Genomic DNA, 24,021 nt, shown 5'->3' with positions numbered 1-24,021 from the left:
TTTAGTGTCCTGGAGTCAGAGGCAACATTAAACAGTCTTGTTACTCTATTTGGAGCACATACATTTGCTCTGGCGTTTTTGCTTACTTGAGGGAACCATAATGACAGTATAACATCGTGATTAAGGGTATGGATTTTAAGGTCAATCAGATCTGGTTTTGCTTTCTGATCTCTCCATCCACTGGCTTTGTGACCTTGGCTATCTAAACGTTCTCTGCTTCAGTTTCATTAAATCAGTTGGGAATGCTTTCAGCTGTAAGTAGCAACCACCATACCAAAAAGCCTACCGAGACTTAGGTTGTTTTTCCCCTCACTTCAAAGGAGGTCCAGAGCAGGAAGTTGTTACGGTTCAGTGGCTCCAGGATGTCAGAGCTTTGCGATCCCCTCCTCATGCTTGCAGGGTGCCTACCCGCTTTACCCACAAGTTAGGGAGAAGGAGGGCAAGTAGAACCAAGGACATCTTTTCCTTTCTGAGACAACAAACCTGCCCAGAAAACGCCCAGCGATCTCCTTCACCGGCCTCAACTGTGTCACATGGCCAAGTTGCAAGGGAGACCAGGGAAGGCTCCAGAATGGAGGTGGGTGAGGGGGAGGGGGCTGTGGTGGGGATTATGTCAGATAATGTATGTAACTGCAACAGGGAAATGGAGGCTTCATTCCAGTGTCCTGCAGTGAGGGAGCGTCGCATCAGAGACAGGGCAAAAACCTGGTTTTCTACCAGACTGGAAGCTCCATGCAGGGAGGGTTTTCTGTCTTTCTCGTTTATTATTCTAGCTTAATGCCTAGAACACGGATAACCGTATGGTGCTTCTCAGTAAATATTTGATAAATGAATGGGTAATAATCTGATACATTTATTTGATTTACTGTCGTTCATCGTCTCCTCAAAAAACATTTATTCATTGCCCCTAAACAAACATCGGAATGTAAGAATCATGAAAACAGGACTTTTGGTGGTGTATTATTTATCTCTTGCTGTGTAACAAACTACCCCAAAACTCAGCAGCTGAAAATAACAAACATTTCTTATCTCACACCGTTTCTGAGGTCAGGAATCACTGAGAACTGTCTGGACAGGTGGCTCTGGCTCAAGGTTTCTTGTAAGTAGTCACGATATAGTCAGGATGTTGGTCGAGGCCGCCAGCATCTAAAGGCTTGACTGGAGTTGGAGGATCTGCTTCTCAGATGGAGCTCACAGGGCTGCTGGCTGGAGGCCTCAGTTCCTCCCCATGTGGACTTTTCCATAATGCTGCTTGAATATTCTCAGGACATGGCCGTTGCCTTCCAGAGGGAAAGAGCAAGGAGGAAACCGCAGTGTGTTTTCTGACTAGGCTTGGGTGTTGCTCAGTGTCACCTGCATAATATTCTACTCCTTAGAAACAAGTCATGAGGTCCAGCCTAAGCTCAGAGGGAGAGGCTTCTGCCTTTTGAAGGGGGAGTGTCACAGAATATTTTCCCCCAATGTGTTTACACTTAAAAAAATTTTTTTATTGAAGTACGGTTGATGTGTACAGTGTTTCAGGTGTAGAGCAGAGTGATTCAGTTAGACATATATATATTCTTTTTCAGATTCTTGTAGACATTTTAAAACCACCAGTGTCTATTCCATTCAATGTTACATTTCTAGCATCTAGAGATGCCTGGCTCCTATAATAGATGCTTAATCAGAGCTGGTTTCAGGTTGGTAGGCCTTGAAGGTTATAAAATTTGGGGGCTTTAAGAGAAAGGATGTAGAAAAGTTACGAAAAATGTTATAAAAGTTAGTATTTATTTAGAATTAAAATATACTACAAATTACCCAATTTTTAAAGCTGAAAATAACACTGACATCACAAAATCCTCCAAATAACATCTTTATATTTTATTAACTACCTGACTTTCCCTGTAATGTGCGTTTCCTGTGTATTTTGGCTGCACGCTCTTGGATTACCTGTTAATATGACAGTGATCTTGGATTATCATTTTCTTTAGAGAGACTACTAGAAAGAAGATTTAATCTTTCCAACATCAGGATTGATCAAAATTTGTTGTTGTCAATTTAGAAAAGTTTCTTTTGGCTTTGCAACACATTACTGGTTAGGTGATGTAAATTTTTAGGATTGTTGTGTCAGATTTGGGAAAACATCTGTCCAGTTGTTTATAATGTGACCTGTAAGATTTTAGGCAATTTGAGTTTTCCACGGCAGTGATGAATCTCAAATACTCTTTGAATGATGACACCCATTAACTAGTTTGTAACGATGGAGCGTTTCTTTTGCGTTATCTTTGTCAGTGCCAATACTTCTTCTTCCTGGGTGACCATTATCGTGTGCTCCTCTTCAGCAGACTGTAATGGTTAATTTTGTGTGTCACCTTGACTGGATCATGGGTTGCCCAGATGTTGGTTAAATGTTATTTCTGGGAATGGCTGTGAAGGTGTTTCCTGATGAAATTAGCATTTGAATCAGTGGACTCTGTAAAGCAGTGCGCCCTCCCCAGTGTGGGTGGGCGTCATCCAGTCCATTGAGAGCCTGAATAGAACAAAAAAGCAGAGGAAGGAAGAATTCAGCCCTTCCTGACTCACTGCTCGAGTGGGGACATTGATTTTCTTACCCTAGGTGCTCCTGTTTCTTAGGCCTTTGGACTCAGACTGGAACTACACCCCTGGGTCTCCTGGGCTGCCTGATTATAGACAGAAAATTGTGCAACTTCTCAGCCTCCGTAATGGCGTGAGTCAGTTTCCTAATAATCTCTTCCTATACTTACATATCCTATTCTGTTTTTCTGGAGAATCGTGATTAGTAGAATGATTTTAAAAACCCAGTTATTAGTTAAAAACCTAGTTATTAGTTTTATTCAAAATTATGTTTTACTGGTATCACTTATACTTTGATAGAGAACTCACCAGAGTTCCAAGCTCAAGGTGTATCAAATGTAAGTTCCCTGATATATGAGAAATGCACCACATTTGACTATCCTGTGTGTCTTCACACACATACTTGCTGTTTATGGAACTGTCACACTGAAATTTAAATTTGTGTCCATATATACAGTTCTATTGGAACTTAGACATGCTCATCCATTTACTTACCGTGTACAGCTGCTTTCATGCTGCAGCATCAGAGTTGAGTAATTGAGACGGAGCCCACAGAGCCGACAAAGCTTAAGGTATTTAGTATTTGGTGCTTTACAAAAAATCTGTTGACCAACCCCTGTCCTATGGAGATGAGCAAGAGACACACTCACCTTCTTGGCCTCCTGAAGCAATGGCCATTTTTCAGTCCCTAAAATATACCAGTCTGTGTACTGACTCAAGACTAACCTGTCCGCTCTTCTCTCTGGAGAACAATCTTCTCTCAGCCATTTTTGGTCTGATCATATTCATCCTTCAAGCAATTTCCCCTACCTAGAGAAGACTTCTCTGGCAACCTGTCTAAAACAGGTTCTATTATTCTTTTTTTTTTTTTTTAATTTTTGGCTGTGTTGGGTCTTTGTTGCTGCACGCGGGCTTTCTCTAGTTGTGGTGAGCGGGGGCTACTCTTCGTTGCGGTGCACCAGCTTCTTATTGCGGTGGCTTCTCTCATTGTGGAGCACGGGCTCTAGGCGCGTGGGCTTCAGTAGCTGTGCCTCGTGGGCTCTGTAGTTGTGGCTCGCGGGCTCTAGTGCGCAGGCTCAGTAGTTGTGGTGCACGGGCTTTGTTGCTCCGTGGCTTGTGGGATCTTCCTGGACCAGGGCTTGAACCGGTGTCCCCTGCATTGGCAGGCAGATTCTTAACCACTGTGCCACCAGGGAAGGCCAGTTTCTATTAGTCTTAACCCTTGTTTCCTGTTCTTTTCAATCATAGTCCTGCCCATGGTTTGTAATTATTGACTTGACTTGTTCGTTAAGGTTGCTGCCCCTTTTACTCTGCAAATTCCCTGTCAACATCCCAGGGTGGGTAAGAGTGTGAGCTCTGAAACCAGACAGCCTAGGTTTGAATCCCAGCTTTGTCACTTACAAATTGTGGAAGCTTGGGTAAGTCACTTATCTTCTTGCTGCTTCCATTTTCTCATCTGCAACATAGGGATAATCATAGTAACTACACAGTAAACATAGTAAGTACTACATTCAGTTTTGAGGATTAAATAAGTTGTAGATAAAGCATTAAGAAGGAAGCAGCAAAGGAAGCCATAAACAAACGGAAAAGACAACCTACGGGCTGGGAGAATATATTCGCCAACAATGCGACCGACAAGGGCTTAATTTCCAAAATATACAAACAGCTCATACAACTCAATATCAAAACAAACAACCCAATCAAAAAATGGGCAGAAGACCTAAATAGACATTTCTCCAAAGAAGACATACCGATGGCCAACAGGCACATGAAAAGATGCTTAACATTGCTAATTATCAGAGAAATGCAAATCAAAGCCACAGTGAGGTATCACCTCACACGGTCAGTATGGCCACATCAAAAAGTCTACAAATAATAAATGCTAGAGAGGATGTGGAGAAAAGGGAACCCTCCTACACTGTTGGTAAGAATGTAAATTGGTGCAGCCACTGGAAAAGAGTTTGGGGGTTCCTTAAAAAAACTAAAAATAGAGTTACTATATGATCCAGCAGTCTCACTCCTAGGCATACATCAGAAAAAATGACTCTAATTCAAAAAGATAATGCACCCCAACGTTCATAGCAGTACTATTTGCAATAGCAAAGACATGGAAGCGACCAAAGTGTCCACTGACAGATGAATGGATAAAGAAGATGTGGCATATATATATATATATATATATATATACACACACACACACACACACACACACACAATGGATTATTCAGCTATCAAAAAGAATGAAATAATGCCATTTGCAGCAGTGTGGTGGACTTAGAGATTATCATACTAAGTGAAGTAAGTCAGAAAGACAAATACCATATATCACGTATATGTGAAATCTAAAAAAAATGATATAAATGAACTTATTTACGAAACAGAAATAGACTCACAGACATAAAAAAAACAATCTTATGGTTGCCAAAGGGGAAAGGGAGGGGAAGAAGGATAAATTAGGAGTTTGGGATTAACAGATACGCACTACTATATATAAAATAAACAAGGACCTACTGTATAGCACAGGGAACTATATTCAACATCTTGTAATAACCTATAATGGAAAAGAATCTGAAAAATGTGTGTGTGTATATATATATATGTGTGTGTATATATATATTTCTGAATCACTTTGCTGTACACCTGAAACTAACACAACATTGTAAATCAATTATACTTCCAAAAAAATACTGGTAAAAAACCAAAAAACGAAACCCAGTACCTGGTAAGCAATTGATAAGGGTTAGTTATTAATACTTAGTACTGTATCTTCAGGGTTGAACACAAGAGTACAACCAGTATCTCCTTGAGTGAAAAATGTTTTTGGAATGAAGCATTTGTGGAAATGAAGGCTTTCATCTGGTGCCTCATACCTCTTTTATTTTTTAACCATATGCTGTTTCATTTAAACATTATGGACCTCAAGTTTCATTTAGTCCATGAAAGGCTATAACTGACCTTGATTTACATAACAAATCAGTAAGACAAGTGTTTGAAGCTTTTTTTTTTTTTTTTTTTTTTTGGCGGTACGTTGGCCTCTCACTGTTGTGGCCTCTCCCGTTGCGGAGCACAGGCTCCGGACGTGCAGGCTCAGCGGCCATGGCTCATGGGCCCAGCCGCTCCGCGGCATGTGGGATCTTCCTGGACCGGGGCACGAACCCGTGTCCCCTGCATCAGCAGGTGGACTCTCAACCACTGCGCCACCAGGGAAGCCCTGAAGCATTTTTTTTTAATTACTTTTTTTGGGGGGGGTGGGTAATTTAGTATCTGTCACGGTATGCCCACGGACAGATTAAGACCTATAAGTATTATGAGGCCTACATCAGTCAGCTATTGCCATGCTAATGTCATGTAACAAATCACCCAAAGCTCAGTGGCTTAAAACAATAATTATTTAATCTCACAAAAGCATCTGCAAGTTGGCTGGTTTTCAGATGATCTAGACTGTCTGGGCTGGGCTTCAAGGTGTGGGTTGCATCAGGGTCTGCTCTAGGTGTCTCTCATCCTCCTTGAATGAACAGGCATGTTCTTCTCACAGCACCGTTGGACATGCAAAAAGAGTGAGACCCGCGGTGTAAACACGTTCTAAGGCTTTGCTTGCATCCTGCTTGCTAACAGCCTATTACCAGCAAAGTTACATGACTGAGCCCAAATCAGTGGGTCAGGGAAGTATATTCCATCCAAAGCAGGCGTGGGAGAGGTGTATTTCCTGAACAGTAATACACGCTATCCCAAGACCCATAACCAAATAAAAGCTAAAATAAAAATCAAACTAAGGGCTCCCCTGGTGGCGCAGTGGTTGAGAGTCCACCTGCCGATGCAGGGGACACGGGTTCGTGCCCCGGTCCGGGAAGATCCCACATGCCGCGGAGCGGCTGGGCCCATGAGCCATGGCCGCTGAGCCTGAGCGTCCGGAGCCTGTTCTCCGCAACAGGAGAGGCCACAACAGTGAGAGGCCCGCGTACCGCAAAAAAAAAAAAAAAATCCAAACTAAAATGAAAAGTTATATTTTTCAAAGAGACAAAAACACGTACATGTTAAAAATAGCTTTTCTGAATTTTCTGGTTGTCTCCTTTGGCAGTCAAGAGGGATTGTAATGGTGTCCCTGCTTTTCTGGTCCTTTAAGTGTGTGTCTAGTCTTCATTTGGGGCCAGCCAGCACTGATGACTACTCCTTTTTGTATCCTAGTGCCCAGCACTTGGTGGGTATTTGACATAGTTTGTTGAATGCAATGTTGAATTCTATAAATGTATGGCAGTTGCATCAGTGCATGATCGCTCTATTGCTTTACAGAAATTCAGGAGCATTGTAGGTATTGCACGTTTCTACATCAAAGCTTTAAAAGTAGTTATGGGGTGTGGAGGTGCACACAGCTTCTAACACTGCCGTGCATACCTTGGAGGCCTCCAAGCAAGTCGTTGCCTCTGGGTTTCCTGTTTCTCTGTTTCCCCTGCAATGGAAAAGCGATTGCTTTCTCATCTGATGTTGCTCAAGGGAAATGCGTGCCTGGAAGATAATCAACAGAGAGGAGAGTGTAGACAAGTAAATAAATAGTTTAATGAATATAAGATAAAACATGAATTAGGGCTTCCCTGGTGGCACAGTGGTTAGGAATCTGCCTGCCAAATGCAGGGGACATGGGTTCAAGCCCTGGTCTGGGAAGATCCCACATGCTGCAGAGCAACTAAGCCTGTGTGCCACAGCTACTGAGCCTGCACTCTAGAGCCCGCGAGCCACAACTACTGAGCCGGCATGCCTAGAGCCCTGCTCCGCAACAAGAGGAGCCACCGCAATGAGAAGCCCGTGCACCGCAACGAAGAGTAGCCCCCGCTGGCTGCAACTAGAGAAAGCCTGCGCGCAGCAACGAAGACCCAACGCAGCCAAAAAAAAAAAGAAAGCCATGAATTAAAGCCAGCTTTCAGAACCTCACATTTTCCTTTCATCTACTGTTTATTCAGTAATTGCACAATTACAACTTGCATAAATGATTTTATATACCTAGTAGTCTATAAATATCTCCAGTATATATATGTTTGTAGATAAGGAGGGCAGGGATGATCATGATTGAACAAACATGTTCTGACATAGAAATAACCTTGTAAATACTACGATGTTCAGCTTCTACCAATGCTAGTTTTTCCTGACCCGGGGAACTCAGTGTTATGAATTTTATTAACAACTACCTTTGAGAGTAGGTAGTTATTATGCCACACACTGGGGTGAGATATCTCTATATATTATTATTTTTAACCCATGTAACAGCACTGCCATGTTAGAACATATCCCTATAGTAAAGAAGGGAACACAGAGATGCAGTAAGTAGCTTGAGCCTGTATTTGAACTCTAACATGCTTCACTAGAAAATCAGGCTGTTTTGAAAGTTGACTACCCACCTGTGTACAGGGAGGGCCAGTTGAGGACAGGCAAGCGTGGCATATAGATATGCATATGACTGTCACGTCTTATTTCTTGCACCAGGATTAATGTAACAGAACACCCAGTGTGGGAAGCCACCGCAGGGCCATCCCCGCCATTCTGCTTTCCTTCAGTTATGTAGTGCAGAGCTTCTTAGTTAGATGACTAAGGTAGGCATGGTAAACACATCACCCGGATTGTCAGATGCCTCTGGTTTGGAAATGTTCACTCAGAGCCATCAGTGAAGCCCAGAGATGACATCTTACAAGCTGGTGATAAAGCTTCAAGTAGCTTCCACTGTGAGAAGGGCTTAATTATGTGTGATTTTTCAAGCAGCGTCTGTAGATTATACAGATAAGATGTCTCCTTTCTGTCTGGCGTGTGCCTTGTACTAGCACCCTTATTGAATCGTGACTGTTGCCTCTCCTTGGTTGTGAATTAGGGCCCCAGGAGCCTCCAGTCAGGTTTAGCCATTGTCCTCATGAAGTTCATTATTGCTCTTTTGGTTGAAATTTGAAGGGAAGAACCACCATTAGGTAAGTATGCAATGTCAGGGAAGCAATTTGGTTTGAAAAGTCTCAGAAACGGCCTTTAAAAAAAAAAAACCCGTCTAGGGCATTTCTTTTTTGAAAAAATAAGTTGAGTATCTTTGTTTAAAAAAAAAAGAGGGTTTCTGCCTTTCCAGTTAAGAGCAATCTTTCAAAGGCATCCAAAAAGAAAAAAAGTTGGCTCTGTTTTCTGAATTGCTAGTTGGGAGAACAAAAGCAGCAAGGGAAAGTTTGACTTGACTTCCTCTGCAATTTGTTTATATCATCGGAGCAGAAAGAATCTCAGGGCTCAGCTCGCCACTTCCTGAATAAAGAGAGAAAAATGCCCAGAGTGCTGGATTCATTGAGAGGTGCAGAGCGATCAGCAGAAATCCTGACCGACTGAGGGGCCCAGAGGGCAAAGGAAGAACGTTTCTCCGTTCAGCTACAACCTAAGATAAGTGCGAGGTCCCCAGTCACCAAATACTCCCCCGGCCCTCCCAGTGGCCACAGGGAGGCCAGCTGGGAGGAAGGTACAGGCTTCCCTGGCTTGTTGCTATGGAGTCGGCGTCATCCAAGACAGTATTGTCAGTCAGTCCAATTCAAAGACAGCAGTGGCAGTAATGGAACTGCATTGAAATTACAAATATTTACTTGAAAAAAAAAAAGTCCAAATCAGATGTAACTGAGATGATAAGGTTCTGTTTACTTCTCTAGGTAGTAGCCGGGAAACAGCCAAACCAGTTAGGGTAGGAAATTTTCTTTTTTTGGTCAGGTATGTACTGAATCACTGGCAGCAAACTTCAGGGATTTTTAAGAGAGAAGATTTCTTTCTCTCTAGGTTCTCCTGGGCAGAGTGCCTGTATTCCTTCCCCTCCACACACTTTTTTAAAAGCAATTCGAGGCCAGCTGAGCTCATTTTGATTATTGCTGTTAGTTTCCTGCCACTTGTCTTTGTAGGCTGGAGTGAGGCCTCAGGATTTAGATGAGAAACATCGGGCTGCTCTCCTCTTCGAGAAACCTTACCTGTGTGGTTTCCTAGCTTGCCTTTTCATCACTTACTCGGTTGAGGTCTGCCATAGCTGGCCTATTAAAGAGAAATTTGAAATCAGTGGGTGAAAGGGCTAAGAAAGAGAAAAATACAGTTGAGCAGTGAGTGTACTTGGCTGGGTACCCTTATGGGAGACTGATTTCATTGGCCTTTGGAACACTGGAGGGGATTGCAAAACATGCAGCTAGAACAGAGCGAGAATGCAGATAGAAGCGGGGGGCAGAATGGGGAGACAAAGAGGGGTTTCCCTTTCCTCAGACAGGGGGGATCATTCTTACTAAAGTGCGTTTCTTGGGGCAGCTCAGAAGCAGGAGAAAATGCCAGGCAATAAGGGCGGTGGCCATTTGAATAATGAATATATAACACGCAGTGATTTCAAACCTCACAGTTTGTTATTGGAAGTTTTTCTTCCCATTTGGAGGGCAGGTTTCCATCAATTCTCTTGTCTAATTCCTGCTTCCTGCTAAGCTGCTGCTGTTTTCAAGAAAACACTTGGGTCATCGTTTGAGAGCTTCAAAAACCTCAGTGTTCAATTAGCCTCCTTTTGAATCCCTTCTGACGGTTGGTTAAATATGGGTCCAAAGTCCTTTCTGTGAGTAGGGCTGATCCTGGGGTGAGGAAACTTAATTTTCTGAGTGTTAAGAAACAAAAATAATGTTTTAACAGCACCATTACTAGAAAACTTGGAAATTGCACTCTTCTAGTCTGTTCTGTTCAATTCCATTTTATGGACCTCTGAACATTTCATAGTACAAAGGGCTATTATATAAAAAGGACATTTGGATATCCTTCTTAAAGGTTCCCTTGTACTTTCATAGCATGTTTACAAGGTTACTAAGTATGCTTTCTCATCACTGTATTTTAAATGGCTCGACTACTACTCCCACGTTTGAGAATCATTGAAACTGCCTGAATGGAACCGGGATATCCTTTGTTCCCCATTGATTCGGAAACAAAAGACGCAGGAAAAAAAGTTTATTTTGCTGCTGAATGCCATATGCAGATGAACGCATTGTCGATTAAATTAAACCAAGGATCTGAAGACTTTTTCAAGCCTTAGAAAGAATGTTCTTATAGTTATGGTACATGTTAGAATTTGCCCTCCAGTTTTCATTTATTCTGTTGTGCTTGTGTCTAACGTGGGGTTATTTAAGTCACACACCCAAGTCTTCAGGAATAATAAAGCGTAATCAATAGAGGAGAATCAGCATCAAAAAAGACCAAAGTTGCTGTGTTGTTTCTTAGGTGGGAAAATACCAGCTGGACATAAGTAGGCAGTGCCCTCCATTCATTTCCTCCCTTCTCCATCTTTTCCAGTTTCTCTAGACCGGAGATTCTCATTTTCGGCACTGTTGACATTTGGACTGGGTCATTCTGCGTTGCAGGGGGCTGTCCTGTGCGTTGTGGGGTGTCTACCAGCTTCCTGGGCCTAGACCCCAGTTGCTGGCGGCACCCCCCACAGTCATGACAGGTAACCTCGGCTCCTATAGCTGCCACGTGTCCCCTAGAAGGGGGGTGGGGAGGGCGTTCGGATCGCCTCGGGTTGAGAACCACTGTTATAGGGCAACCCACCCACAGAATCCTGTTTGAAGGAGGAAGAGAAGATTAGCTTAGTGTTCAGCCAGCGACAGTGAAAATCACTGGTTACAAAGCAGTTATTTTAATCAATTCATAAAGTTAGATCTCAGAATATGAGAGAGAGAGCAAGAGAAGGAATCAAAGGACTCAGACAACGTAATAGCTGCCCTTCATTTTACAGGTGGGGACCACAGCAGGAAGTGCATCCCAGCATATACAGCTAGATGGTGAGCTAAGGCTAGTTATTGTCAGCTTTTTTTCTTGTTATTTCAAGTAGTTCATGGATTCACTTACCTATCGTTGTGCCCCTCCTGCTGGGAAGCATCTCAGAGTAGACGGGAAACAACGCATCTCAGGATCCTTTTCCTTATGACTGTGAAGTAATTAATATTCACTAATTTAATTTTCAGTGGCTAGAAATGGGCATGTAGTACAGTAATACACATTTTATGAGATACTGTTAGAATAATAAAAATGTATCGGAATGACGATATGGCTAAAGAAGTTTAAAACACGTCTTAATAAAGATGTATCTCTGTTTCACTAGGATGTATAGTTCACATCAACTATTTTTTATTAAATATCGAACAAGAGAAGCAGTGCCCAGAACCACATAATCTGAGCCCTGTATGTACAATAATGAAGCTATCAGTGTTCATTTTGAGTATTTTTTTTTAAATTTTAAATGAAGTGTTTTGAACGCTGTGACAAATGGACAGAATGAATGGTACAATGGTCAGTACACGTACTTACTGCCAAGATTTGCTGGTTTCCAGCTTTCCCATTTCAGAGCCTTTACTGGTCCTTTTGGCAGTCATTTATCTGCATGGCTCATTCCCTCCTTCCCTCATCCAGGCTGAAATGGCACCTTCTCAGGCCTCCCAGTCTTTCTTTCCAGTGATACAACTACAGAGTGTATTCTATATGATGAACAGAGGGCACCATCCGTCACTTGCCCGCCAGCCCTGCTTTAATTTTTTATAGCACATATTATATATAAATATGTATTTGGTTTACTTATTTGTCTGTTTCCTCCAACTAGAATCTAGCCTGACTCCCTGATGGCTTTGTTTTATCTAGTAGTGCTCAGAACAATGCCTACCTAGTACACAGTAGGCGCTCAGTAAATATCTGTTGAATGAAAGTGTTGTCTGGGCAAACTGGGGGCGCGAGCAGGTGGTAACAATTTAGTGTGGGTTGATGCAGTCTTGCACTCTTGTAAATGACCTTTGTCTTCTCAAGTGTAATATTTAATATTTAATTGGCATGACAAGTTAAATATTGCAAGCGGTTAATCATTTGTTCATTTTAAATAACAGGTTGTTTTTTAATAGAAGTCTAATGAAGAAAATAATAATGGACTCCCAGCCTACTGATCAGAGAAGCCTACTGATATTTAAACAGCTAAACAAAAGTACATGCTTATAGTTAGAAACTTGAAATTGCATAGAAAAGTTACAGAATAAAAAGTAGAAGACATTCCCCTATCTATCTACAAAAAGAAACACTTGTAACCAATTTCTCATGAGTTGTTCCAGAAAATTTCTCTATGCCCATAGGTATACATTTACTAGCAAAATATACCTTAAATTGCTTTAAATGCGCACACACACATGCATACACACATACCAGAATGGTTTCTTTAACCCTTGCACAGTTTGTACTTAGATACTTATTTGCTCAACTATGTGTTGAACATCTCTCTTCCATCCAACTGTACCTGCCTGTCCACCATTCTATCCCCGGTGCCTGGCACACAGCAAGCCTCATTACCTGTTCGTTGAACAATTGGTTAAACTGGTACACAGTCTTCAACAGCAGGTGCTATGCTTTTATTAATGTACCGTGTCGTGGCCAAAACACGATCCTTATGCCATTGGTGAAGTTCCTTAGGATTTGTATCCAATGAACATTTATAAATTTTTAAAAATTGTTAGCATTCTAGGTGTTTTCAAGTGAATTAGCTCATGCAGTCCTCAGGCAGATCTCCTAAAGTGATTATTTTCATTTCTGCTTTTCAAATGAGAAAGACTCAGATATCAAGACCGAACTATAGATGAAGATGTAATATTAGGAAAAAGTTCTAGGCCTCCATGCCCTATTTCTATTTCTTGGTAACTTCATTTTTTTTTCTTTTTACCAATCTCAGCAGTCAGAATGCTGTGACCGTTTGAGCTGAGCTTTAAATACCAAATATTTCTATATAGTCTCTCGTGTCACAAAGATACATTTCAAGTCTCTCTAATTAGCCCAGCAGATGAAACAAAGATCTGAAGACTCACTAAACACTAACAAAACAAACAAGCAAACAGAAAATTCCTCTAACACAAGAGAAACTTCTTGACAGTGTAAAAAATGAATCCACCTGGCTTCTAAGAAGCAGGTCTGAGCAGCTCAGAATCAAAACACAGGAAGTAAGTTGTAAATGGCAGAATGAATAAAACAACTATTTTGGGGGTGAAACAGAAGTTGCTCTCTGCACTTTAGATGTCACCTTTCAAAGTGAGGAGGGAGCACGCGGGGTCAAAATGTTCACCCACGGGCTCCATTTTCAAAAAGAAACAGTATACAACTCGGTAAATAAGAAAAACATCGAACTACATGGCTAAAAATGGGTGAATTTTACAGCATGTAAATTATATCTCAAGGTGTTAAAGAAAAAAAAGGAAGAGCCAAATTAAGTTAAAAGTTGTTTTATCTTTGCCAGAGTGTGTGTGTGCGTGTGTGTGTGTGCGTGTCTGTGTGTGTGTCTGTGTGTACTGTGGTCTGTGCGTCCAGTATGTGGGGACTCAAAGGTTACTGTTTAATATTATGTAGAAAACATGTGCAGAGCCAAGGAGGTGAAAACAGTTCTCTCATAAAAAGACCACAGGGCTGGGGGGCTCCTGAGAAGTCAAAGTAGTTGAAAAGATGAACCTTTTGTCCTGGAGGTGTCATCACGTCCTCCTACTGGGGCGAAACCACAGAGCATAAAGCTTGCCTCCCGCTTGCCGCTTCCCTGTTGATTCTGTTCCCTCGTAATAGCAGCCTTGTTCCATCTGCCGGGATTCAGAGATTTATGGAGGCAGAGTGTGAGAGGAATTATTTCCAAAAGAAATAATCGCAGGAACAGTGAGACGGGAGGAGGAGGAGAAGAGAGAGAGGGAGGGAGAGAAACAGAAACAGAAGAGAGTAATTTCCAGGACAGAATAAAATTGGCTGTCATGTCATTAAAGTGTTAAAACACTGCAAGCACTATAAACTGACGACGGTGCCTTATGAAGAGCCTTCTGTTGGGACTGGACGAGTAAAATGAAACGCAGAGGGGAAGGGGGTGGGTGGGGGGAGGACCTGCTCAGTGCCAGGGGCAGGGCTTCGCGGTTAAACCTCGGGCCGTGGTTTGATGCCCTTTTGACTCACGGAGACAAAGGCCACCTGCCAGCCTGGGGTCCGGCGAGACCTCACACTCCACGTGAGCACCTCCTGTGGGAAGAAGGAGAAAAAGACGCACGAGCAAACCTCAAAATTACGATAAAAGAAAACAAAGCCTTAGTCTAAAAAACCAAGTGAGGTTATTTTTCTGAGAATTACATAAGCAAATGCCCCACGCTTACCTCTGATTATTATCTCTTAATCATAGGTTTAAAAATGCCAGTAAAACTATGTCAGACTAGGACAGAGGTTACTTTGGGGAAAGAAGAATGATTAGGAGAGGACACGGGGACTTTCAGCGTGCTGATTTCCCGGATATGTGACAACTTCGGGAAAATTCATCAAGCTGGATAGTTCCAATTTGCGATTATGTATGTTTTACTAACATTAAAAAAATGCCAATATGATCTCCCTGTGCCTCCTTCCTCATTCATTTCAAAGTTGATGTGACCAAAGAGAGCTTGGATCCTCCTAGCTGTGTCGCCCCCACTTAGCTCATGGTAGCCTTCAACGACTTACCCCAAGACTGCAGCAGCATCCTGGATTCTTCTTTCATCCTGCTGACCCTGCCTCCAAAGCAGATTCCACATCTCTCTGATTTACTCCATCTCCAGTGGCCTTCCAAGGCGACGTCCTGTTTGGCTAGACGACGGTTAATGGACTGCCAATCAGGTTTCCTGCTCCCTCTAATGCTAATCCAGTCTCCAAAGTTACCTTTTTTAAAAATGGAAATCAGGTGACCACATCCTCCAAGTCAGCTTCCCATCACATGTAAAGTAAGACCCAGCTGTGGGTAAGCCTTCTGGAGTTGCTTTCCTTCTATTCCTCTAACTCACTAAGTTCATTCCTTCCTCCGGGACTTGGCTTTGCTGTCCCTGTCCTGGGTCTCAGCTCTCCCGTCACCTGCCCACCGAGGCCGCCCCCAGTCAGCTATGACAGTCACCACTCCCCATCACATGACCATCACGACACCTGGCACTGTATGACAGGTTAGGTTGTCTCTTAGTTGTGGTGTCGACGGGATTTCTCCCTCACTAGGATATAGGTTCCCAGAGAGGCAAGGACTGTGTCTGTCCTGTCAGTATCTCCAGTTGGATGTTATAAAAATAGTCTGAAACATCACATGCGTGAAACCCAGCCTCTGGAATTCTCCCTCCCCACCATCACCACCTCTCTCCAACCTGCTTTCCTCGTAGTACTCTGCTCGTGGCAACTGTTCATTCAGTGACTCAGGCCAGAAGTATTGGAGTCACCCCTGACACCCCTTTCTCCCCTCACATCCCTCCTTCAATCCTTCAGCACTTCCTGGTGCTCTTACCTTCACAGAGCCTGACAACTCATCTGCCACGTGAGCCCCTGCCCTGGTGCAGGCAGAAAAAGGGTTCCTGGAGCTGCCTAACAACCCCCTACATCTCCCTGGGTCCCCCTTTCCATTTAGTCTCCAGAGTCAGGTTATTTGAATTTTTTTTTTTTTTTTTTTAGCCGCTCCGCACGGTTTGTGGAATCTTTAGTTCCCTGACAAAGGATTGAACCCAGGCCCTTGGCAGTGAGAGTGGAGTCCTAACCACTGGACCACCAGGGAATTCCATCGAAAATAATTTTAATTCCCACATCTCTTCCCAGATGTGTCTTTCCAATGACTCCCCATCTCAGAGCAAAATCTAAACAAGTCCTTCGGTGACCTGCACGCATCTGCTCCCCTGACTGCCTCACCCACCCTCTTTGCCTTGCTTTCTCCACTGTGGCCACACTAACCAAGGACACACCCCCTCAGACCTTTGCACCTGCTGCTCTTTCCGGAATTATCCCCCAGGTGCCCCTCACTGTGTTCCCTCACTTGTCGGGGTCTCTGCCCAAGGAGGCTTTCTCCAGCATCTCTCTTCAAAATTGCCCCCATCCTGACCCTCCCTATTTCTCTCCTCTACTTATTTTTCTCCAAAGCACTTAAGGCTCCACAAACTTCTGTCATATTTATGTATTCATTGATGGTCCCTTCCCCCTAAGTTCCATGAGGGTAGAGATTTTTGTTTCTTTGTCACGGCTGTGTCCTCATTGCCCACATTTGTGGGCAGATTGCCTGGCAGATAGTAAACACTTATAGGTTATTAATAATTAATTGAGAAGTATTCATGCTAAATATTCTTTAGCATGAATATATAGTATTCATGCTGAAGATTTAAGTCCTCATATAGTGAGTGAATGAATGATAATAGAACATTGCCGAAGTCATTAAATCAACAAAGATACACAGAGTTTCAGTTGTGGGTCTGAAACCAATCTAACCTGTTCTACAGTAGTATATACAACAAACAAGATCTCTGGTCACCTGGAACTTGCAGTCTACTTGGAGAAAACAACTGATCCAACAACTGCAAAAAGCATCTCATTACAAACTTGGTATTGCTGGGAAGAAAGAGGACCTTCTGAGATCATAGCTCCATTAGAACTGGGAAGGCTTCTCAGAGGAGGTGACATTTGAGGTGAGATGAGAGAGTTTGGGTGTACAGGGAAGTGGGGGACTGGGGAGAGCATTTGTGGCAGAAGAAAATTCCAGTACAGAGCTCCCCTCCCCACCCCCAGACTTTTAATCCAACGCGTATGGATTAATCAATTACATCTGTTTCCAAGATCCTAGTGAGCCTTGGTATTTGGTTTCTGATATTTACTATTAAGTTCATTTTTTAGCTGCCAGTATTAGTGATGGTTATGATTCTTTTCCTGATGGAGGTGGGAACCACCTCCAAACTCAGGAATCCGATTAAATATTGGAGACCTCAGAGTTTATACAGTGTGTGGCTGGATTTTTACATCATCCTTGTTTGTTTTCTTCTTTTTCCAGTCCTTCGACACTGGCTGGTCATTAAAATTTAGAGCTCACCCTGGGTTAAGTGGATGATTTCCTGGAAAACAGCTGGTTGAGCCTCCCCCTGTGTGCCTCTGAAATAAACATCCCCTTTGGAGAAAGGCTTTCTTTAGTGCCTCCCTGCTCAGCATCTTTTTTGCAATTTACATTCCTGTTTTGCATGACTTCTCAGAAGAAATCTAGAAGAATAATCACTAAAATAACAGCCAAAGGTTATTATGCACTTCATAGTGTTCCCAGCCCTGGGAGCTAGGTACTATTAGTATCCTATATTCAGAGATGATGACCTGAAGCTTGGAAGTTAATGTGTCCCGTATCAATCAATAACTACAAAATGGCAGAGGCAGGCTTTATGTCCAGACCAGATGACTGAAGAACTCGTGCTGTTAATCATCAAGCCACAAGGCCTCCTCGACCCCAAACTGGAAAGTCTCCTCTTAACTTCATTTTCCCCAGCTGTTAGGTGAAGGTGTGGAACCCAAGGTTCTAATTCTTCCAGTCCATGTGCAGACAGTGGGGTTGTATTTTCTCTTGCAAAGGCAACCAACTCTGGCTGACCTGTGCTGAGAAGAGTTTAAGGGACTGATTGATACTGAGTCACTCACAGATGGGGAATTGAGAGCTAAGGAAGGAAAAAGAGAGGAAGGGAGGAAGACAGAGAGAGAACCAGAGCCGTCCCATGCATCTAGGGAGCAAGCAGACTTCTCAAAAGTATTCTTCTGGAGTAGGGGAGCTAGTTTGCTTTCCACCCTGCCTCACTCTGGTGAAGATCAACCGTCCCAGAATCTGCAGTGTGTTGACTTAACCTCGGCTGTGGATTCATCCCTCCGCTAGGAAAGGGTAGAGTGCCTGGACAGTCCCACCGGGGTGACGCATGAGGGGGTGCATATTTCCTCAAAGAAAAATCAGGGCACTGTAACCCAGGCAATGGGAAATAGATGCTAGGCTTCTCAAAAAGAGCTGACCCCACTCTACAGTCAAAAGGTCAGAAGGGAAAACTTTTCAGTCTTGATGAAGCCTTTTGCTCCCACTTGGAGCAGCTCATCCTTATCTAAAGGGTGTCTAGTGCAAGGCCAGGCAAACAGCAGGTGCTTAGCCAGTAAATGTGGGATAAGTAAGTGAACTGAAAAGAAACATCCCTGATGCTGAATCATTGTTCCCGCTTATAGACCAGACATCACACCTCTTTAAAACTAGCATCCTCTGGGATGGGCTTTTGGGGTAGGTCCCTTCCCAGCCAGAGTTCTTAACCAACTGAGAAATAAGAAGAACAAGCAGGTTGTCTTTGTCCATTCGAGCTGCTGTAACAAAAATACCCCAGACTGGGTGGCTGACAAACAACAGAAATGTCTTTCTCACAGTTTTGGAGGCTGGCATTCGGAGATCAGGGTGCATCATGGCCAGGCGAGGGCCTCTCCAAGTTGTTGTCTTCTCACTGTGTCCTCCAGTGGTGGAAGGGGCGAGGGAGCTCTCTGGATCTCTTTTTGTAAGGGCACTAATCCCACACGTGAGGGCCCCAACTTCATGACCTAATTACTTCCCAAAGACCCCCATCTCCTAATGCCATGACACCGGGGATTAGGTTTCAACATATGAATTTGTGGAGAGGGAGGAACACACAAACATTCAATCTATAGCACAGATGGGAGCCCAAACGTCACCTCTATTGCTGATAAATCTAGATATCTGTGGGCCACTGGACTTCCCCACACTGACCCCAGAATGAAATGAATCTTCCAATTCCAACATTGGATCAGAGAACAACTCCCCCTCCACAAGGAGACAGGGAGCAGAGGACAGCTTGATTCTACCCCAATTTACCTACCAGATAAGTCTCTGCTCCTCTCCTGAAGGGGAGTGGGTGAAGGGCAGGGAGAGGCCAGGAGTTTTAGGAGCAAGGGGAGAAGCAGTCTTTCCCAGCTTCCTGACTGGGCACCAGGGGGCCCGGGGAAGGTACACAGAGATGTTGACCCCAGGCTGATAACAACCTACTCTGCAGCCGTGTTCATATTCTTTGTGGCTATCTACCAATTATGTTTTCACAGCTGAGACCAGAAATATTTCCATCACTCAGGACATGACACCAAAACACCTGGTTTTGAAATGTGGAAAATTTTGTCAAAGGACTGTGAAAGTTCTCTTAAAATAGAAACATTAGGGCTTCCCTGGTGGCGCAGTGGTTGAGAGTCCGCCTGCCGATGCGGGGGACACGGGTTCGTTCCCCGGTCCGGGAAGATACTGCATGCCGCAGAGTGGCTGGGCCCGTGAGCCATGGCCACTGAGCCTGCACGTCCGGAGCCTGTGCTCCGCAACGGGAGAGGCCACAACAGTGAGAGGCCCATGTACCGCAAAAAAAAAAAAAAAAAAGAAACATTAAAAGCCCCAGAAAGGAAGGTATAATAATTATTATCATCAACTCAGTTACAATCAAAGGGCAGTTTGCCTGACACTGAACGGACTCACAGGAGAACAGTGGCTAAACTTTGTGGTCTGAGACTCCCAAGTTTGAATTTCTGCTCTGCTCCGTATTAACTGTGTAAACTGAGGCTTGTTGATGCCCCTGGACCTCATATCTGCAGCTATAAAATAAGGATAGGGGCTTCCCTGGTGGCTCAGTGGTTGAGAGTCCGCCTGCTGATGCAGGGGACAGGGGTTCGTGACCCGGTCCAGGAGGATCCCACACGCCGTGGGGCGGCTGGGCCCGTAAGCCATGGCCGCTGAGCCTGTGCGTCTGGAGCCTGTGCTCCGCAACGGGAGAGGCCAGGGCAGTGAGAGGCCCACATACCAGAAAAAATAAAATAACGATAATAGCTTCCATTCCATGGGGTTTTTTTAGGGGGGAAGATTCTAGAGATAATGTATTTCAAATACACATACACCTGGCACAGAGTAAGCTCTTAATGAATCTCAGCTAATGCTCTTATTATGATTTTTTTCTCATTGGTGATGATGTTTAGAGTCCTCGTGTTGCCATGAAATATTCTTTCTATTCACTTGCATTATCCTCTGGTTGTTTGCTAATGTGCAGTAGAAACAACCCGGGAACAGGAGTCTGGGGGCCCAAGTTCAAATCCAAGTTCTGGTACTTTCTAGCTGCATCATAATTGACAAACTCACTAGAACTCTTTGAGCCTCAGTTTCCTCATCAGTCATGGGTGACATCATAGAAAAGCTTAATCTGAACTTGAAACATGAATTTTTCCTTCCTTGGAACATTTTTTCCTTCATCCCTTCGTCTATTAACAAGTGTCCAGCCAGGATCTCAGTTCATCTACGCATCTGCAGGGCAGCCCTTCCCCCACCCATTGCACATATGCATTTGCTCCACAAGTTTTTAATGAGCAGCTACACTGCGTGCCAGACACTGTTCTCGAAGCAGAGTTCTGTGTTAGCAAGACGTGGTCTCGGCCTTTCAGAATCAGAGGAAAATGTCAAGGGACTCTTCTCTGTATTGTGTCTCCCGGGGTCAGCCCCTCTCCCTAGTGGAGCATTGCTCTGAGTTGTGGACACAATCAACATGATCCAGACCTAGAAACATACACTGTCACACCCTGGTCCACTCTCCCTGAACCAGGGGCCTTGTGAATCTCCTTATTGGATACCAGCTGATGATGCATTAAATTCCCCCAACAAAATTCTCCCGGCCTCAGGCCTCCTCTCCACCCCAGAGTGAGATTATTCAGATTCTTTAACAAACTTCTTCCTCGGAGCAGCCCCGGGCCATGGTGATGTTATGGGAGCACCAAGGTCCTGACTCAATCAAGAGGCCTTTCCATAGGCAGACAGGTACAGAAAACAAAATAAGACAAAACCAACAGCAGTGGGTAGGTCACCTCCTTTCTCACTGTTCCTGCTGGGACACCCTTGGCCAGCTTCCCTGGCCGGGCAGTCTGGAGAGCTGAGCTTGGACCACATGTGCCTGGGTAGCCACATAGTGCCTCTTAGTACCAGTGTGGCGTTGGGCAAGCAACTCACTCTCTTTAGGCCTCAGTTGCCTCATCTGTAAAATGGGGATGATGGCATTTACACCTAATATCATCATGAATGTTAATGGAGACAAAGTGTGAGAAGCATTTAGTGTCATGCTTGGGGCATAATTGCTCAATAAATATCGGCAACCATTCCTATTAGGACACGTCATTATTCTCACGTAGGAAAAAGACCAGTGCGGTTTGATAAAAATACATGACTCATAAAATGTATGGCCTGGAGTGAACCCTTCTCCGCCTCCCCCCATGGCTGACTCCTGTTCACTTTTGAGGTCATGGCTGTAACATCATCTCAGTTTTTCTCACCTTGGCTACACACTGGCAGCACCCGGGGAGCTTTTTACAGTTAGTGATGCCTGGTGCAGCCTCCAGAGGTTGATTTAACCGGGTACAGCCTGGACACGGGGATTTTTAAATGCTCCCCAGAAAATGCTCGAGTTCAGCCAAAGCTGAGAGTGACTGCTTTTAAAGGCAGTGGATCGTGGTAGCTGAAAGCCAGGCTGCTGGGGTTTGAATCCTGATTCTGCAACTCACTAGATGCGTGACTTTGGGCAAGTTGTCAAAACTTAGTGCCTCAGTTTCCTCACCTATAAAATGGGTATAATGATAATAACAGAACTTACCTCATAGTGTTGTAAAGATTAAGTAAATTGATATGTGATACATTTAGTGCAGTGCCTGACAGACTCAGAGAAAGACCTTTAATTATAATTCCTTTAATTTCTAAAAATGTGTATATTTTACCACAATAAAAAATTTACCATAGGGGCTTCCCTGGTGGTGCAGTGGTTGAGAATCTGCCTGCTAATGCAGGGGACACGGGTTCGAGCCCTGGTCTGGGAAGATCCCACATGCCGCGGAGCAACTAGGCCCGTGAGCCACAACTACTGAGCCTGCGCGTCTGGAGCCTGTGCTCTGCAATAAGAGAGGCCACGATATAGTGAGTGGCCCCCGCTTGCCACAACTAGAGAAAGCCCTTGCACAGAAACGAAGACCGAACGCCGCCAAAAATATAAATAAATTAATTAAAAATAAATAAATACTCCTGTTCTCTGTTTAAAAAAAAAAATTACCATTTAACCAGTGTTAAGTGTACAATTCAGTGGCATTCAGTATGTTTCCAGTGTTATACAACCATCACCACTGTCAGTTTCTAAAACTTTATCATCCCAAACAGGAATGCTATTAAATTACTCCTCCTTCCCCCCCAGCTCCTGGGTAACCTCTATTACACTTTCGGGCTCTCTGAAGTTGCCTGTTCTATATTACTGCAGATAAGTGGCATCATACAATATTTATCCTTTTGTGTCTGGCTTACTTCACTTAGCATAATGTTTTCCAGTTTCATCTATGTTGGAGCATGTATTAGAATTTCATTTTTCTTTTTATAGCCAAATAATTTTCCATTGCATTTATGCATGTTTATTCATTCATCTGTTGATGGACATTTGGGTTGTTTCCACCTTCGGTTCTTGTGAATGGTGCTGCTATGAGCATGGGTGTACACGTTTCTGTTTGAGTTCCTGCTTTCCAATTCTTTGGGTATTTACCTGGGAGTGGAATTGCTGAATCATACGGTAATTCTGTCTAACTTTTACAGGTTTTCCACACGGCCTGCACCATTTTACATTCCCACCGGCAAGGCACCAAGGTTCTAATTTCTCCACATCTTCACCAACACTTTATTTTTAAACAAATAATAGCCATCCTAATGGGTGTGAAGTGGTATCTCATTGTGGTTTAGTTATAATTCCTTTTGATCTCATCCGATTACCCATCGCCTATTATTCTCTCGCCCACAGCACACAGCTCTTTACTCTCAGGCTGGTGTCACAGCATGTCCTTCTGTTTGTTAAATGTCTGCCTTGCCGAGTAGCCCAGGACTTGGCAACCCATGGCTTGAGGCTGCAGGTCACATCCGGCTGCTGTTTGTTTTCGTATAGCCCCCAAGCTAAAAATGATCTTTACATTTTTGAATGGTTAAAAAACTAATCAAAAAAATAATAGTTCGTGAAATGTAATAATTATATGATATTCAAATTTCATTGTCTGTAAATAGTTTTACTGGTACACAGCTATGCCCTTGTGTTTACATGTTGTCTATAACTGCTTTTGCACTACAAAGGCAAAGTAGAGAAGTTGCAACAGGAACCATATGGCCTGTAAAGCCCAGAATATTCACTCTCTGGCCCTGTTTCTATGTATAGAAAAAGATTTGCTGAATCCTGCACTAGACCCTGAACTTAGAACAGTCATCCTGATGTCTCCACAGAACTGGCCGTGGAATTTGTTGATCCCATCTCCCGCGCTAACTCCAGACACACACAAAAATTTGAGATGGATCAGAGAGTTAAACGTAAATGCTAGTACTAGAAATCTTCTAGAAGAATACATTTAAAAAAACTTCTTTGTAAACTTGGGTTAGGCAAAGAATTCTTCGGACAAAATGAACGAATCATAAAATAAACTGGACATTAAAGTTTCTGCTTATTCAAAGATACTATAAAGAATACAGACAAGCCACAGATCGGGAGAAAATTTTTACACCTGTATGTGATAAAGAACTTGCATCTAGACTATACAAAGAATTCCTACAACTAATAAAAGACAAACATA

At 43.4% G+C, this 24,021-nt stretch overlaps 2 long non-coding RNA genes across 6 annotated transcripts in view; one reads left to right on the top strand and one right to left on the bottom strand.

The window, feature by feature from the left end:
- The window catches only part of LOC132505875 (uncharacterized), a 32,885-nt gene extending 19,013 nt beyond the window's left edge, over positions 1 to 13,872 (top strand). Inside the window, exons 4-6 of the long non-coding RNA XR_009535575.1 lie at positions 8,809 to 11,035; positions 11,324 to 11,369; positions 12,462 to 13,872. This is a non-coding gene — a long non-coding RNA (uncharacterized LOC132505875). The remainder of the gene's footprint in view (positions 1 to 8,808; positions 11,036 to 11,323; positions 11,370 to 12,461) is intronic.
- LOC132505874 (uncharacterized) lies at positions 1,424 to 12,008 on the bottom strand. 5 transcript variants are annotated; one of them, XR_009535574.1, is made up of 9 exons: positions 11,896 to 12,008; positions 11,437 to 11,515; positions 9,946 to 11,146; positions 9,540 to 9,600; positions 7,965 to 8,838; positions 6,967 to 7,077; positions 3,070 to 4,030; positions 2,073 to 2,509; positions 1,424 to 1,713 (listed from the first exon to the last, which is right to left on the bottom strand). It is a non-coding gene; the product is annotated as an uncharacterized LOC132505874 (long non-coding RNA). The 5 variants fall into 5 exon arrangements; XR_009535573.1 differs by having other exon boundaries at positions 1,424 to 2,509; positions 3,070 to 3,195; positions 3,301 to 4,030; XR_009535572.1 differs by having other exon boundaries at positions 1,424 to 2,509; positions 3,070 to 3,728; positions 3,976 to 4,030.
- Positions 13,873 to 24,021: the final 10,149 nt, after the last annotated feature.

The sequence above is a fragment of the Lagenorhynchus albirostris genome, chromosome 15 (genome assembly GCF_949774975.1).
Source record: "Lagenorhynchus albirostris chromosome 15, mLagAlb1.1, whole genome shotgun sequence".
NCBI classification, from domain to species: Eukaryota; Metazoa; Chordata; class Mammalia; order Artiodactyla; family Delphinidae; genus Lagenorhynchus; species Lagenorhynchus albirostris.
The sequence above is the reverse complement of the archived record's forward strand: the minus strand, read 5'-3'. Positions and strand labels throughout refer to the sequence as shown.